Raw genomic sequence first — 15207 nt, 5'->3', positions numbered from 1 at the left:
TGGAGGGACTATGTCTCTCGGCTGGCCTGGGAACGCCTTGGGCTCCCCCTGGAGGAACTGGAGGAGGTGTCTGGAGAGAGGGACGTCTGGGCGTCTCTGCTGAGTCTGCTGCCCCCGCGACCCGGTCCTGGATAAGCGGAAGACGACGAACGAACGAACTTTTCTTTCCATAAGTGAGTGGTAGAGGCAGCTCCACCAGATATGGTCTTTTTCTATTTGGTGCTGAGATGTGGTTTAACAATGTTAAATCATTTACTCATCATCATTTAGGAGTAAACAGAATACTGCTTATAAAAAATAAAAGAAATATATAAATGAGTGTTATATTGGGCTGTGTCATAAAACCTATGATTGGTAAAAGTTTTTTTATTCAGGTAATACACAGAAGTAACATGAGTAAATTAAGCAAAAAATGATTTAGACAAGCCTGTTTTCTCAAACCTTTGCTTCTGACCTTGAGTTGCCTGGGATGATGGACCAGGCTGCTCTTCATTACTGTTGCTGGGTGTTGTCATACTTTTGTCTTTCTTCCTCTTTTTAACTGACTTAGTTTCTGTCTTCTCATTGGCTGAAAGACCCGAACCTCTTCTTTTGCCATTCTCAGTCCTTTCCATTCCCTCAGGGAGGGGGGGTTCAGAATGCAATTCCTCTGTGAACAAGTAAAGTTCATGAATAAAGTAATTAGTAATGCTTAACAGCAAAGTTCTTTTTGAGAAGCAATATTTTTCACTGGCACCTGATAGTGATGTGCTCTTATGACCACCAGGTGTTTTTTTTTTTTTTTTTACAGCCAGAGTGTTTCTTAAAATATCAGTATCAGAAGTTCCAAATGGCATCCATATGGAACCCTTGTTCTTTCATTTGGAAGTTTATAAATGTGGCAAGTTAGTAAAATAACATGTATATGTGTCATAATAAATACCTTGATAAAATCTACTGAGATTTGCAGAACCACTAATTATTTTTCACAGGTATTTCATTCATTGTCTTTTAAAATATCCTCATCTTTTTAAAGACACACATATGTTTGTTTTAGTGAAATAAATTTTATTGCTGGTTAGTGTTCCCTCACCCGGATGTGGGTCACCAGGGCCCCACTGTGGAGTCAGGCCTGGAGGTAGGGCACGCTGGCGAGCGCCCGGTGGCCGGGCTTTCACCCATAGAGCCCGAAGAGGAAACATGAGTCCCCCCTCTGATGGGCTCATCACCGGTGGGAGGGGCCAAAGGGGTTGGGCTTGGGACATGGAATGTCTCCTCTCTGGTGGGGAAGGAGCCTGAGTTGGTGTGCGAGGTAGAGAGGTTCCAGCTAGAAATAGTCAGGCTCACCTCGACGCACGGCTCTGGTTCTGGAAACAGTCTGCTTGAGAGGGCTTAGACATTCTTTCACTCTGGAGTGGCCCTTGGTGAGAGGCGCCGAGCTGGGGTGGGCATACTTGTTGCCCCCCATCTTGTCGCCTGTACATTGGGGTTCACCCCGGTGAACAAGAGGGTAGCTTCCCTCCGCCTACGGGTCGGGGGACGGGTTCTGATTCTTGTTTGTACTTATGCACCAAATGGCAGTTCAGACTACCCACCCGTTTTGTAGTCCTTGGAGGGGTGTTGGAGAGCGCCCCTCTGGGGGACTCCCTTGTTCTGCTGAGAGACTTCAACGTTCACGTTGGCAATCACAGTGAGACCTGGAGGGGTGTGGTTGGGAGGAATGGCCCTCCCGTTCTGAACCTAAGTGGTGTTTTGTTATTGGACCTCTGTGCTCGTTGTGGATTGTCCATAACTAACACCATGTTCAAGCAGAAAGATGTCCATATGTGCTCTTGGTGCCAGGACACCCCAGGCCACAGTTCGATGATCGACTTTGTTATCGTGCCATCTGGCCTGCGGCCGCATGTCTTGGACACTCGGGTGAAGAGGGGAGCAGAGCTTTCCACTGACCACTAGCTGGTGGTGAGCTGGCTCCAATGGTGGGGGAGGATGCTGGTCAGACCTGGCAGACCCAAACGAATCTTAAGGGTCTGCTGGGAACACCTGGTGGATTCATGGGAGTTCACCCAACCAGTCTACATTTGCTTTGTGGACTTGGAGAAGGCGTTCGACCGTGTCCCTTGGGGAATCTTGTGGGGGGTACTCCGGGAGTATGGGGTACCAGGCCCTTTGATATGTTAGGTCCCTGTATGACCGGTGTCAGAGCTTGGTCCGCATTGCCGACAGTAAGTCGGACTCATTTCTGGTGAGGGTTGGACTCTGCCAAGGTTGCCCTTTGTCATTGATTCTGTTCATAACTTTTTTGGACAGAATTTCTAGGCACAGCCAAGGTGTGGAGGGGATCCGTTTTGGTGGCCATAGGATTGCGTCTCTGCTTTTTGCGGATGATGTGGTCCTAAGGGCTTCATCAGCTCGTGAACTACAGCTCTCACTGGAGCAGTTCGCAGCCAAGTGTGAAGCAGCCGGGATGAGAATCAGTGCCTCCAAGTACGAGGCCATGGTCTTGAGCCGGAAAAGGGTAGAGTGCCTTCTACGGGTCGTGGGGGGAGGTCCTACCTCAAGTGGAGGAGTTCAAGTATCTTGGGGTCTTGTTCACGAATGAGGGAAAAATGGTACGTTCCTACCCTCATCTATGGTCATGAGCTTTGGGTCATGACCGAAAGAACGAGATCACGGCCAAAATTAGTTTCCTCTGCAGGGTGTCTGAGCTCTCCCTTAGAGATAGGGTGAGAAGCTTGGTCATCCAGGAGAGACTCAGAGTAGAGCCATTGCTTCTCCACGTAGAGAGGAGCCAGTTGAGGTGGCATCTGGTTAGGATGCCTCCTGGAAACCTCCCTGGTGAGGTGTTCTGGGCACCACCATCCGGGAAGACCCAGGACACACTGGAGGGACTATGTTTCTTGGCTGGCCTGCGAACGCCTCGGGATTCCCTCGGACGAGCTGGCCCATGTGGCTGGGGAGACGGAAATCTGGGTCTCTCTGCTTAGGCTGCTGCCCCCCAGACCTGACCCCGGATAAGTGGAACACAACGGATGGATGGATGGATGGATGGACGCTGGTTAGGACTGATGCTTGTATATTATTTTAACCCATACTGGGTTGTCAGTGCCTTTTGGAAACAAAAGACAGGTGAATCACCACACAGAAAAAAAAAAAATATATATCTCACCCTCCTTAAGCCTTTGGTGCAACAGTTTCAGGGTGGGGTACTGGTTCAAGATAAACTCCTTGAAGACACATTTCCAGAATACATGGATACGAGCTGTCTCCTCTTCCTCAATCCAGTCTAAAATATCATAAACAGCTCTCTCTATGTTTGTTTTATTCTTCATTTCAAACATCCACTGCATGCAAAACTGAGAAAATAAGCACAAAGGAAATCGCAATTAATAATTAATAAGACAATTTTATTAGTGATGTGATGAACTGGGAAACCAGATATTTACATACAGAGGTTGGACAATGAAACAGAAACACATGTCATTTTAGTGTGGGAGGTTTCCTGGCTAAATTGGACCAACCTGGTAGCCAGTCTTCATTGATTGCACATTGCACCAGTAAGAGCAGAGTGTGAAGGTTCAATTAGCAGGGTAAGAGCACAGTTTTGCTCAAAATATTGAAATGCACACAACATTATGGGTGACATACCAGAGTTCAAAAGAGGACAAATTGTTGGTGCACGTCTTGCTGGCGCATCTGTGACCAAGACAGCAAGTCTTTGTGATGTATCAAGAGCCACGGTATCCAGGGTAATGTCAGCATACCACCAAGAAGGACAAACCACATCCAACAGGATTAACTGTGGACGCAAGAGGAAGCTGTCTGAAAGGGATGTTCGGGTGCTAACCCGGATTGTATCCAAAAAACATAAAACCACGGCTGCCCAAATCATGACAGAATTAAATGTGCACCTCAACTCTCCTGTTTCCACCAGAACTGTCCGTTGGGAGCTCCACAGGGTCAATATACATGGCCGGGCTGCTATAGCCAAACCTTTGGTCACTCATGCCAATTTTGAACTCCTTTCGTGTTCTTTACAGGCAATGACAAAATGCAAGCTGATAGAGCATCTAAATGAAGGTCTGTGAGTATTTATGTGACAAATTAAATCATCTTACTTTAAAAAAAGTAAGTATTTAGTTTTTTTTGTGAACAGCAAGTTGGTGTGACCCTGTGGAAAAAAACACACCCAGTGAAGAGACTGAAGACCATCCAGCTGTCCCTGAAGCTGTTAGCGAAGGAGATTTAAAGGAGGAGAACAGCAATAATGATAACTTCCCCTGCACAGCTCAACACTAGTGATGAGACTGGTGAGCTTCTGTTAGTTTGATCAGTTCTAACATGATTCTTTTGACAATATTCATGTTGATTCATCATACAGTATTTTGGCTTTGCTTAAGATGAGAAAAAAATGTGCAGTTGGAGATGAAGTACAGTTAAAATAAAAATGAAATGAAAAGAGCTCTCTTAACAGGCCTTTCCACAACTCCTCTTAATCTGTTGCTTTGATGTGATCATAAGAATGACACGGATAAAGTCAAGCCAGAGCATGACAAAGCAGTATTGGAAACGTCAGGGACCTGGTAAGATGAAACTGCCATTAATTAGATCGACAAAGAATCTGAATATATTTGCATTGTCGGACATCTTTTTCTTTTCCTCGCTGAAGCATCCAAGTCTCAGATTGCCCAAATGCCTCAGAAATGGTGGAGGACCGTGCTTCAGGCATCTCGGAAGGCTTTGACATGGATGCACTGGATCTGGACCAACTGAAGAGGGACAAAATAAAAATGCAGCTAAAAGTTTTAAAATTGCAAGAGAGATATTACACATTATTGCTGTACGACTTAGAAAAATTATTTGAAAAGTTTTAACGACAACTGATTGCCTGACTGTGACAAGGATTGGTATGGGCTGAAATAGACCCGGCGATCGATATTGTGAATGATTGTGGCATAGTTATTAAAATTGTTTTACATTTCGCATGCAATTTGAGGATTTCTGTCATTGCAGCATGAACCAAAAATGTAGTCAGTGCAAATGTTTAAATTGAAATGCATATTTTAGCCTTTTTACAACTTTTATTTTTAAAGAGTGTTGGTGTTATGTTTGGGAGGACAAAGAGATGTTCACCCAAGACTACAGTAACAATGGCAAGATCGTAATTGAGTTTATAACCATCAGGACCCCCTTCAATTTGCTTATCGCTGTGGAGTTGGAGTTGAAGATGCCATCATACACCTGCTTCAACAAACCCACTGTCATCTGGACAAAGCCAGTAGCACTGCGAGGATCATGTTCTTTGATTTCTCCAGTGCATACAATCCAACCTGATTTACTTTGTCAGAAACTCCAGAAGACTCAGGTGGAGGCCTCAACAATCTCCTGGATCAAAGAGTCTAACCAGGTAGTCAGCAGCACAGGAGAACCACAGGGGACTGTACTCTCACCATTCCTTTTCACTCTGTACACCTCAGACTTCCAGTACAAGACAGACTCCTGTCATCTGCAGAAATACTCGGATGATTCTGCAGTTGTGGGGTGGATCAGAGATGGACAAGAAGCTGAGTACAGGATGGTGGTAGACCGCTTTGTGGCATGGTGTGGAAACAATCATCTCATTTTGAACGTGACTAAAACAAAGGAGATGATTGTAGATTTTAAGAGAAACAAGAATAGCACTAACACTATTTCCATCATGGGAGAAGAGGTGGAGGTGGTGGAGAAGTATAAATACCTCGGTGTTCACCTGGACAACAGACTAGAGTGAAGATGCAACTGTGAAGCCATCTACAAGAAGGGACAGAGCAGACTGTACTTCTTGAGGAAGCTTAGGACCTTCGGTGTTTGCAGCAATATGCTGCATATCTTCTATAAGTCTGTTGTGGAAAGTGTGATCTCTTCTGCCATCATCTGCTGAGGAAGCAGCATCAGACCCAGGGACTTAAAAAAGCTCAACAAGCTGATAAAGAAAGCTGGCTCTGTTCTGGGGACTCCTCTGGAACCTCTGGAGATCATTGTGGAAAGACAGATTCTTCATAAAATGAAGAACATTATGGAGAACCCTGAGCATCCTCTTCATGAGACTGTCCTACAACAACAGAGTGTCTTCAGTCAGAGGCTTCTTCAGACCTGCTGTAAGACGGAGCGCTACAGGAGATCCTTCCTGCCCACAGCCATCAGCATCTACAACGGCTCTTTGAAGAAACCTTCATAATGAGCTACAACAACATTTAATTTCCCTTTGTGATTAATAAAGTATTTTTGCATTGAATTGAATTGAATTGAATTAATATGTCAAAAACTGATCAAATAGTCCATTTATAAAGCCACACATTATCATGTTACTTTAACCTAGAATAATACATTATATGCTTTCTCTGAACAAACTATTCATGTAAGACTTTATTGATGTAACAAGCCTGGTGAGGTTCTCTTCTCTTCGCTTTTTAAATATCTTTATTTAAACCAAAATTTCTTTCCCAAAGGTGAGAAGAAAAGACTAGGATTCTGAGATGAAGTATTGTGAACAGAAAGAAGTCAGTAGGACAGAAGAGCTCCTGGAAATGCCAGAACCTGAGAACAGAGAAAAACAGATGGAAACTGAAACTGGCATTTTCGACCAGTCCGGCTCATCCCATTGGGTAACACACACCTTTTTGGTCTTTTCGGTCTCTGAAATGTGTATACCAACTGTGCAACTCCTTAGAACCACACACCATGCAATGAGTTAATGAGAATCACTGAGTAGACACATAAAATACTTCCAAATTTACTTACACTACAAAAATGTATACTCCACCACTTCATAACAGAAATGAATCTTAAAGCAACATTCATCAATTCGGTAAAAAACAATGAATGTAGCTGAACCCCTGTCAGGGCTGTATCTGTAAACAAATCATACTATGGTTTCCCGAAATGTCCATATACTCTTTTGAGAGCATGTTTGGATCTTTGGACCACCTTGTCTCCCCAATTGGAGAGAGGCGTCTGTTGTTTTTATCTTGTTCTCCCACAGTTTGACCCGTTTAATAGGAGTCCTTGATGAAAACAGCAATGTCGTTCTGTGACCTGCTTTCAGTGGCAGTTTGCATTGTGTCAGACTGCACAAGATTAGGTAAATCTGCATTGCACCACACATGGACATGAGCGGGGGAGTTAGAGGTCATCAGTTCTGAAAATGTTTTGTAATGGCTTTGTATATTCGATTCCTCATCGGTAGCATTTCCTATGCACATGTCTTTGTCTAGCCTCTGAAGATAAAAGACATTGGAGACCAAGATCACAGTGTTGCCCAGTGGATGTCTCACACCTCAATAAGGCTACAAGCCTGTCATGCACAGTGTCAGTAACATACAGTGTCTTAAAATTATTGACATCACTTGAAATGCAGTCTTGAATGAGGTGCCTGAATGTATCAAGTATTATACTCACTGTAGTTTTGGAGAGAAGGGTAATATGAGATCCTCGACCTCTTGTTCTACTAGATTTGTGTAATTATTTTCTCTTTTTACTACAATTGTCAAGGTACTCTTTTTTTGGCAGACATATTTTCCTGATAAAAGGATTAGTTCCAAAAGGTTCCCATGATCAATTGTGTCATCATCCAGTGTGTAAGCTGCCTCATTCTCTGTGCCTGTACCTCAGCCCCCTCTTCCGTAACACTTTCACCATATCCACGACACGCTCCAAAACTTGCTGTCTCTTTCTGACCCATTGATGCACATGCCTCCTATCAGACATCCCAGTAATAAATGTGCTTGTGTCAATGCTCTTCCCAAAAGCGATACCCACACAACAAAAAAATATGTAATGTCTCTCACAATATGTGAGCCACCTCCTGTTTTTACTGGTAACTATTTTTTTGTTATTTGACACCAGATAGTTGGTATGATCCTTTGGAAGATCCTTTGGAAGAAAAAATACACAGTGAAGAGCATGAAGACCATCCAGCCATCCGTGAAGCTGTTTGCGAAGGAGATGTAATTAGTTGAACAGCAACAATGATGACCTCAGTACTTCTCCGCACAGCTCAACACCAGTGACAAGACTGGTGAGGTTCTGTTAGTTTGGTCAGTTCTTACATGATTATTTCCACAATACTCATGTTGATTTGTTATATTTTGGCATTGCTTAAGATGAAGTGAAAAAAGATGTACAGTTGGAGATGAGAAGTCAGTGAAAAGGAAAATGAAGAGAAAATAGCCCCTCGAAATATCGTGCAACTAAAAAGGTAGATGTGGCCTCAAGTCCACTTGTCAAAGAGGGAATCAGTGATCAGATGCACAAGTTCAGAAACTAATCGGAGGTGTAATTTATTTTAAAAAAGCTGTGAGAATGATATTTTTAAGAGGTTTTAATATTGCTAGAGGAATATTACATGTTGATGCTTAATGACTTAAAAAAATAATTTTTGGGGTTTCTATGAGCTGACATAGGTGGATCAATGTTGTGAATGATTGTGGCAGTTTTTGTTTTACTTTTTGTTTACATTTTTCAAGTAATTTGAGGATTTGGTTATTACAGCACGGACCAAATATTTAGTCAGTACAGATTAGATTTTAAATTTAACATGTACATTTGATCATATTTACAAATTTTCTTTTTAAAATGTATTCAAGATTGTAAATCACCACTAATTTCCATATCAGAAATCAAGAAGAATGAAGCAAGTTGAAAGTTGAGTGTTGATGCTATTTTTGGAAGAATCAACACATAAAGAAATGTTCTCCCAAGATTTAAGTAGCAATGACAAATTCTCAAGGTCATAATTGAGTTAATGAAGTGCAGATTTCTATGGATATTTATATAGTGAGGTGAAAGAAGTGAAAAGAACTGCGTTCAATAGCTTGAAAATTTGCTCAATTAGATGCCCAAAATTGGGCATCTGATTGAGTTTAATCAATCAGAATGGGTATGCCATGGGTATGCCATTTTTAATAACTGCACAGTATTTCTTTTCTTGTGAGGTAGGTTTTCTTTTGCTGCATAATCTGTTCCAACGTTTTGATTTTTTTATAGTTTCTTTTTTTTTTTTGCCTTTCCATTTGCTGTGCTGCTGACACCCCTGAATTTTCCCACTCTCTGACAGTAAAGAATATTTATTTTCTATTCTAAAGAAAAAAAAGCTCTGGTAGTTTCCGAGTATGTTAGTACGTAGGCGTGCCACAACCTAACTAAGAGGAAGAAGAAATGTGGGGCGTGTCTGCAACTGAAGTTTCTGTTTCATTTCTTCCGTTCATTTCACCAGAGGTAAGACGTTCACTGTTGATTTATAAGTTGTCTTAAGCTCTTGATAACAGGAATTTAGCAAAAGATCACCATCTTGATTCCTTGCCTTGGTAAACCCATTACAGTAGAAATGCAGAAAAGAAGAAAAAAAAACAAATCTTTTTGCCGGTTTCACTAAAGTTAAAACAACAGTGCTCTGGAAAAAGGTGACCCTTTTACATAGTTCCTCTGTGCTTGCTTTTTGTCAAACTGAAATGTTTCAGGTTGTCATACAAATTTTTATATCAGACAGATAAACTGAGTAAATAAATAACCAATTTTCTAAAGATGACTGAAGTTATTAAGCGAAAAAGATACAGAAACCAACCTGACCATAAGAAAACATATGACTGCTTAAATCATGAATTATCTGCGATTTACCACCTTCCGTGGAAAGCCAATATCAGTTTCACTAACCATATCCAGGCCTGTTTACTGCCAGACCTCTAGAATCCAGAAGTCTGTTAAACAGAACCTGTCTGAGAACCGGAAGTTGGCTAAAAGACCTCAAAAACAAACACATTATGCACAGACTTAAAGAAAATCAGGAACAGATTAGAAACAAAGTTATTCATATTTTTAACAGCAGCAAAGGGTTACAAAGCCATTTCAGCAAATCACGATGAGAGCCTTTATCCACAAATAGAGAAAAGAACCCAGAGCAACATCTAAAGCCCTGCAGGCCTCACTTGCCTCAGTTAAAGTCCCTGTTGATTGATTCAACAATAAAGAGACTGGGAAAAATGGCCAAAACTATTGGTGGCCAAAAAGAACACACAGGTCCGTCTCACCTTTGCCAAAAACATATGAATGATTCTCAAAATCTTTGGCAAAATACTAACTGACTCATTAGGCAAAAGTTGAAAGTTTTGAGGCGATTGTTCTGTCACATCTGGAGTAAAATTAACTGCATTTCTGAGAAAGGTCATCACACCAGCAAACTTAGTATGTGTTAGTATGACTCTCTTTCCATAATTCGAGGAAATATGAATTATGAAATATGAATTCCCATTTACGCTTTACCCCTGCACAACAGCTGCGTCCACAGGACAATATTCTAAAGCAGACCAGCAAATTCGTCTTTTGAATACCCCCAAAAAAGAAACACATAAAAGGTTCTGGAGTGGCAAAATCAAAGTCTGGACTTAAATCTGATTGAAATGCTGTGAGGGAACTTTAAATAGGCCACTAATGTTTAAAAGCCCTCTAATGTTGCTGAATCAAAACAATTCTACAAAGAAGAGTTTGGTCAGAATTCCTCCAGAGCAATGTAAAAGACTCGTTGTTGGTTATTATAAATGCTTGATGGCAGCTGTTGCCACCAAGAGCAACAAATTCACTTCTTTGGTGAAATCATCATTTGAAACTGCATTCTGTGTTTACTCAGTTTATCTTTGTGTGATATTAAGGTTTGTTTGATCTGAAACATTTAAGTGTAAGAAAAAAAAGGTCAAAATCTAAGAAATCTGTTTGGCAGAAATGCTTTTTCACAGCACTGCATTAAATACCTGATAATCACAATAAATGCAATCTCTGACAAACTGTTGTTGTTGACTATGCAAAGATTATCTTAGACAGAGGGGAACCAGATCCACCATATACTGAACCTTGAGTCTTAAAGGCTGAGGCAAACATTTTGAACACTGTTAGAATACATTTAATTTTTTTATGATATGTGTATACTTTCCTTCAAATTGTAAATGATTAACTTTTCAGGACAGACTGCATTCAGTAAGAGAAGAAAATGAAGAGAAGATCTTTCCCAAGATCCAACAGTGGGCAAGAAGATGAGGAAGGACAAAGTTGTGACAGAAAACATAGCCTCAGAAAAAGAAAGTGTGTCATCTATTGGGATCATGCTGACAAAAATGATAATGATAATGATGATGATGATAATGAGGAAGAGGAGGAGGAGGATCAGGAAAATTACAACCAGATACCACCACACAACTGGGATAAAGGTGTTACCAATTTTTGTATTTCATACATATATTATTGACAACAAATTTCAACGCTAAGCATTTAAAACCATATTTTATACTGAGGGATGAAAACACATATTTCCTTGGACTGAACAGCTGATGAAATGTTTGGGGAATAATCTGCATGAGCAATGGCAGCTGTGTGTGGCTTTTCTGTTTGCAAGATCTAGAACTGTGGCCTGTAATCTGTGGGACCAAAGAGGGGATGATGGATGCCAAAAAGCTGGAGAAAAGTAAGCACATCGAGTTTGTGTGAAAGAATTAATTGGATCATGACTGGGCCGCTTTGCAGTAATGGGCTTTGGAATGACAAGTTAGAGTGGTTTAGTAGGAAAAAAGCTTTTTTAGTGGATTGGGTCAACTGTGAAGCACGATGGTAGGAGTCTTATAATGTGGGGTTGTCTCCACATTATTCCACAACCAATGAAATAATGTGGACATTTATTTGTCAATATTATAGCAAAGGAAAGAGAAAACCAAAATATTTTATTCAAGGCATAAGTTTTTGCATCAGGTTTTTTTCTGGTATGTAAACTTTAAAAGCAAAATATTATCTGTAAATATTATTGCCTTTAAATCCCTTTTTAATTCTTTGTTCACATTCATTATCTATTTATAAAAAATACATGGCTTTTGTCTGCAGGTCTGAAGTGTATTGAATGTGAGGGCCGCCACTTCACCCCACCTGCCTTTGAGGACTTTGCAGGAAAAAGCTCGTCTAAAAAATGGAAAGCCACCATATACTCTGATGGAAAGCCTCTTCAATACTGGTTTGATGTAATTTCAGCTTTTTTCGGCAGCTATCTCAAGAAAATACCATTTCTATTTCATGGACTAACAATTATCCTTATCCCAGAAAGGTCTCCTGGTCACTAGGGGATATTTGAAAAAAAGAACCGAGAGCATCAAGGTAAATGAGCGACAGTTTGACACAATAATATTTTTTTCAATAAGACTTATTTTTCTTTTTTGAACAGACGAAAGCTCAGACATTTCAGAACAACAGAGATAAATCTGCTCATAATTTAAGACAACACGACTCTCTGGGAGGCTGTATCCTCATGGAAGAGTCAGAAGCAGAGTTTACAGAAGACTCTGAGGAAGAAGATGTTAGTGAAAGACTTCCAGGCAGTAAAAACAGGGTCTTGAGGATGGAGGAAAAGAAAGGGGGGCATGATGATAGAAATGGTGGCGATTATGTGAACTCAGACCATCAAGAAGAAAAACAAGATTATAAACTGGATCAGCATGAAATAGAAGAGGATGGGGATGCGTCTGATGACCCTAAAGACCTCTGTGCTCCTAAAAGTGATGTTTTCCACACAAAATACAATCCTTCAGTCAGTGATTGCACCATAACTACTGAGCAATGATGGATTTGTGAATACACCTCTTTTCTTTCAGAAACTGATCCAAGATTGATCATTTCAACACCTGAGAAACTTGCACTGCAGATGAAAATGAAAGTTATGTTAAAAAGAATGTCAGTGGTAAGATGAAAAGCTTAACTTCTCCAAAAATCTTCAGCTTTCAACTGAGGTCTGTAACTGTGCTCCTATGTGTACCATCAATGCACCAAAATGCCTAAGGTAGGCTTTAGGTGCAGCCCATGGCAAGAAAAGGGAAATAGGTGGAGGGAGGGGGGTGGGGTCTGAATGTTTTAATATCAGACAAAGATAACCTGATTACTCACAAATGTAGTTTTCAATTGATGATTGAATTGTTTAATGCATATACACAGAAGGTTTTGGAGCATAATCTTTTAAGGAAATAACACTGCATCTCATTTTAATTTAAGTTTGGACTTTGGAAAAGAAAAAGGGCTGGGTGATAGTAACAGTGAGGCTTTACATATAAAAAAAAGCCTAGATGATGCTAGAGAAGGTTTATCAGAGCAAATAAAAGCTTTTAGGTTCCAAAAAAAAGGTTATAAAAATAGGAATTACAGTTAACTGACATAAGGAGAACTAATCATGGTATAGAAAAATAGGGAAAGAAGAGGGTCTGTGGACGTACACCAAAATATCAGGCAGATAACGTAAATAACCCAAACTCAGAAACTCAAAAAGCATAAACATGGTTAACCATTAAACTGATTGGAACAAAGGTGGTAAAAATAAATCAATAATTAAAAGTAAAATTCCAAAATCAGTGTTAGACAAGTTTTATAGCTTTGCAAAACTACGTTATAGTCTTAAAAATGGTAACTACTTTACATAGATATATAACTATGTCAGTTGATGTTGAAACACAACAACAGCTGTTGTGGGACTGTCATTTACTCAGTCTCTGGAGGCTTTCTGTTGAACCTGCACTCTCTTTTCTGTGTCGTTCGACAGACAAGGAGTGACTGTCCGACCACCACTATGAACCATCTAATAGAAGGTTTGTGTTGATATATCCTCATTTTCACAACTTTTTCTTGTCAGTGTTCAGGTTTGTAGTTGACTATGGTTTATGTCGATCATGTAGATCGAGTAATATGTAAAACAGCATGAAGCCCTACTTAACTGAGAACACAGCTAAGAGTTGCTAAAGAGTTATGATGTTAGGCTAGAACACCAAACACAGGCACTGATCCATAGAACAATAGGATCCAAAGAGGAATGTAGTGATAACAAGGTCTGCTGCTTAATGTGAGGTTATATATTATACATTATTTGGTAATTTGTCTATTGAGGAGGAAAAAGTCAGACAAATGAGAGCAGTACTTTTGAGACCTAACAGACCAGCACCCTACTCAGTCTGACGTAAATTATCTGCATTGGAGAATGACCACTTATAACAAAAATACTTTATCTAACAATTAAACATCTTTTAGCCTTTAGATAGGCACAATTTCTTACATAATCAGAAAAGCCTATATATTATTGTGTAAAAACATAATAGTGAATGGAATGGAAATGGCCTGTACTTGTATAGCGCTTTATCAACTCCCTGGAGACCAAATATATACACCCATTCATACACACATTCACAGTCAGTGTCAGTGGGGAGCTACAATGTAGCCACAGCTGCCCTGGGGCGCACTGACAGAAGTAAGGCTGCCATACACAGACGCCACCGAGCTGTCTGACCACCATCAGCGGGCAAGTCGGGTGAAGTGTCTTGTTCAAGGACACAACGACTTAGACGGACAGAGTGGGGGGGGGGGGGGGGGGGGGTCAATAATAGTGAATGGAAGCAGCTGAAAGTCTCACTTGTAAATACAACCAGTGTTTGTTTTACTTGTGAGGAGTTCACAGTAATTTAGCTGTCACATAAAAATATTCTGAGGACACTGTCACAGCACTCAAATTCCATTTTGCTCATTTACAATTAGTTTTCCCACAAGTTGTGATTTTACCCTACAAATATGCTAAAGTTAGTGCTACACATGTGGTTGTTGGAATGAAATATACAGTACAAACATATATTTCCACGTAGCAGCTGCTACACCCTCAAGAATTCTCATTCCTTTGGCTCTGACATAAAGAAAAAACTTATGTAACTTAAGCTAATTCTCATGGGTCAAAACCATGCAGATATCAGGTATCAATAGGGCAATGGCTTTGAAAGAAAGATCCACCCACCTGTTCTTTGCTCTCCGTCTTTCTGCCTTCCTTCATGTCAGGTAATGTACATAAGTGCAGTCTCTCGTTTCTCTTTGCCATACTGATCATGTCTCCAGTTCATTGGTAACAAGGATTCCTTTCCGAATCAGCTTTTAGCACTCCAGGTATTACTTGAGCAAACTCAGTGCATCTTCCTAACCACCAGAAGTTCTCTATCATGTTTGGGTCCAGGCACAAAGCAACAAAGGGTCATCTGTCTCAGAAGTCCATGCAAGTCACCCACACTGAAAACAAAGAGCGATCATTTATTAAATAATGTGATCCTCAGACACTGGTAGACATATTGTACTAATAGAAAACACAAAAAGTAAAAAACCATACAAAAGAGCACTTTCCTGAAATACTTTATGCTCACAAAC

The 15207-nt window shown here is 40.5% G+C and overlaps 2 long non-coding RNA genes across 2 annotated transcripts; both read left to right on the top strand.

Moving 5' to 3' along the window:
* The first annotated feature begins 11170 nt into the window (after positions 1-11170).
* Positions 11171-11949, top strand: LOC124863717. The gene is made up of 3 exons (XR_007037191.1): positions 11171-11213; positions 11399-11467; positions 11878-11949. It is a non-coding gene; the product is annotated as an uncharacterized LOC124863717 (long non-coding RNA).
* Positions 11950-12469: 520 nt separating this feature from the next.
* On the top strand, positions 12470-13775 carry LOC124863716. The gene is made up of 3 exons (XR_007037190.1): positions 12470-12542; positions 12639-12724; positions 13574-13775. It is a non-coding gene; the product is annotated as an uncharacterized LOC124863716 (long non-coding RNA).
* The last annotated feature ends 1432 nt before the right edge of the window (positions 13776-15207 follow it).

Source organism: Girardinichthys multiradiatus, chromosome Y (assembly GCF_021462225.1).
Source record: "Girardinichthys multiradiatus isolate DD_20200921_A chromosome Y, DD_fGirMul_XY1, whole genome shotgun sequence".
Taxonomy (NCBI): Eukaryota; Metazoa; Chordata; class Actinopteri; order Cyprinodontiformes; family Goodeidae; genus Girardinichthys; species Girardinichthys multiradiatus.
This window is presented reverse-complemented; position numbering and strand designations above follow the sequence as displayed.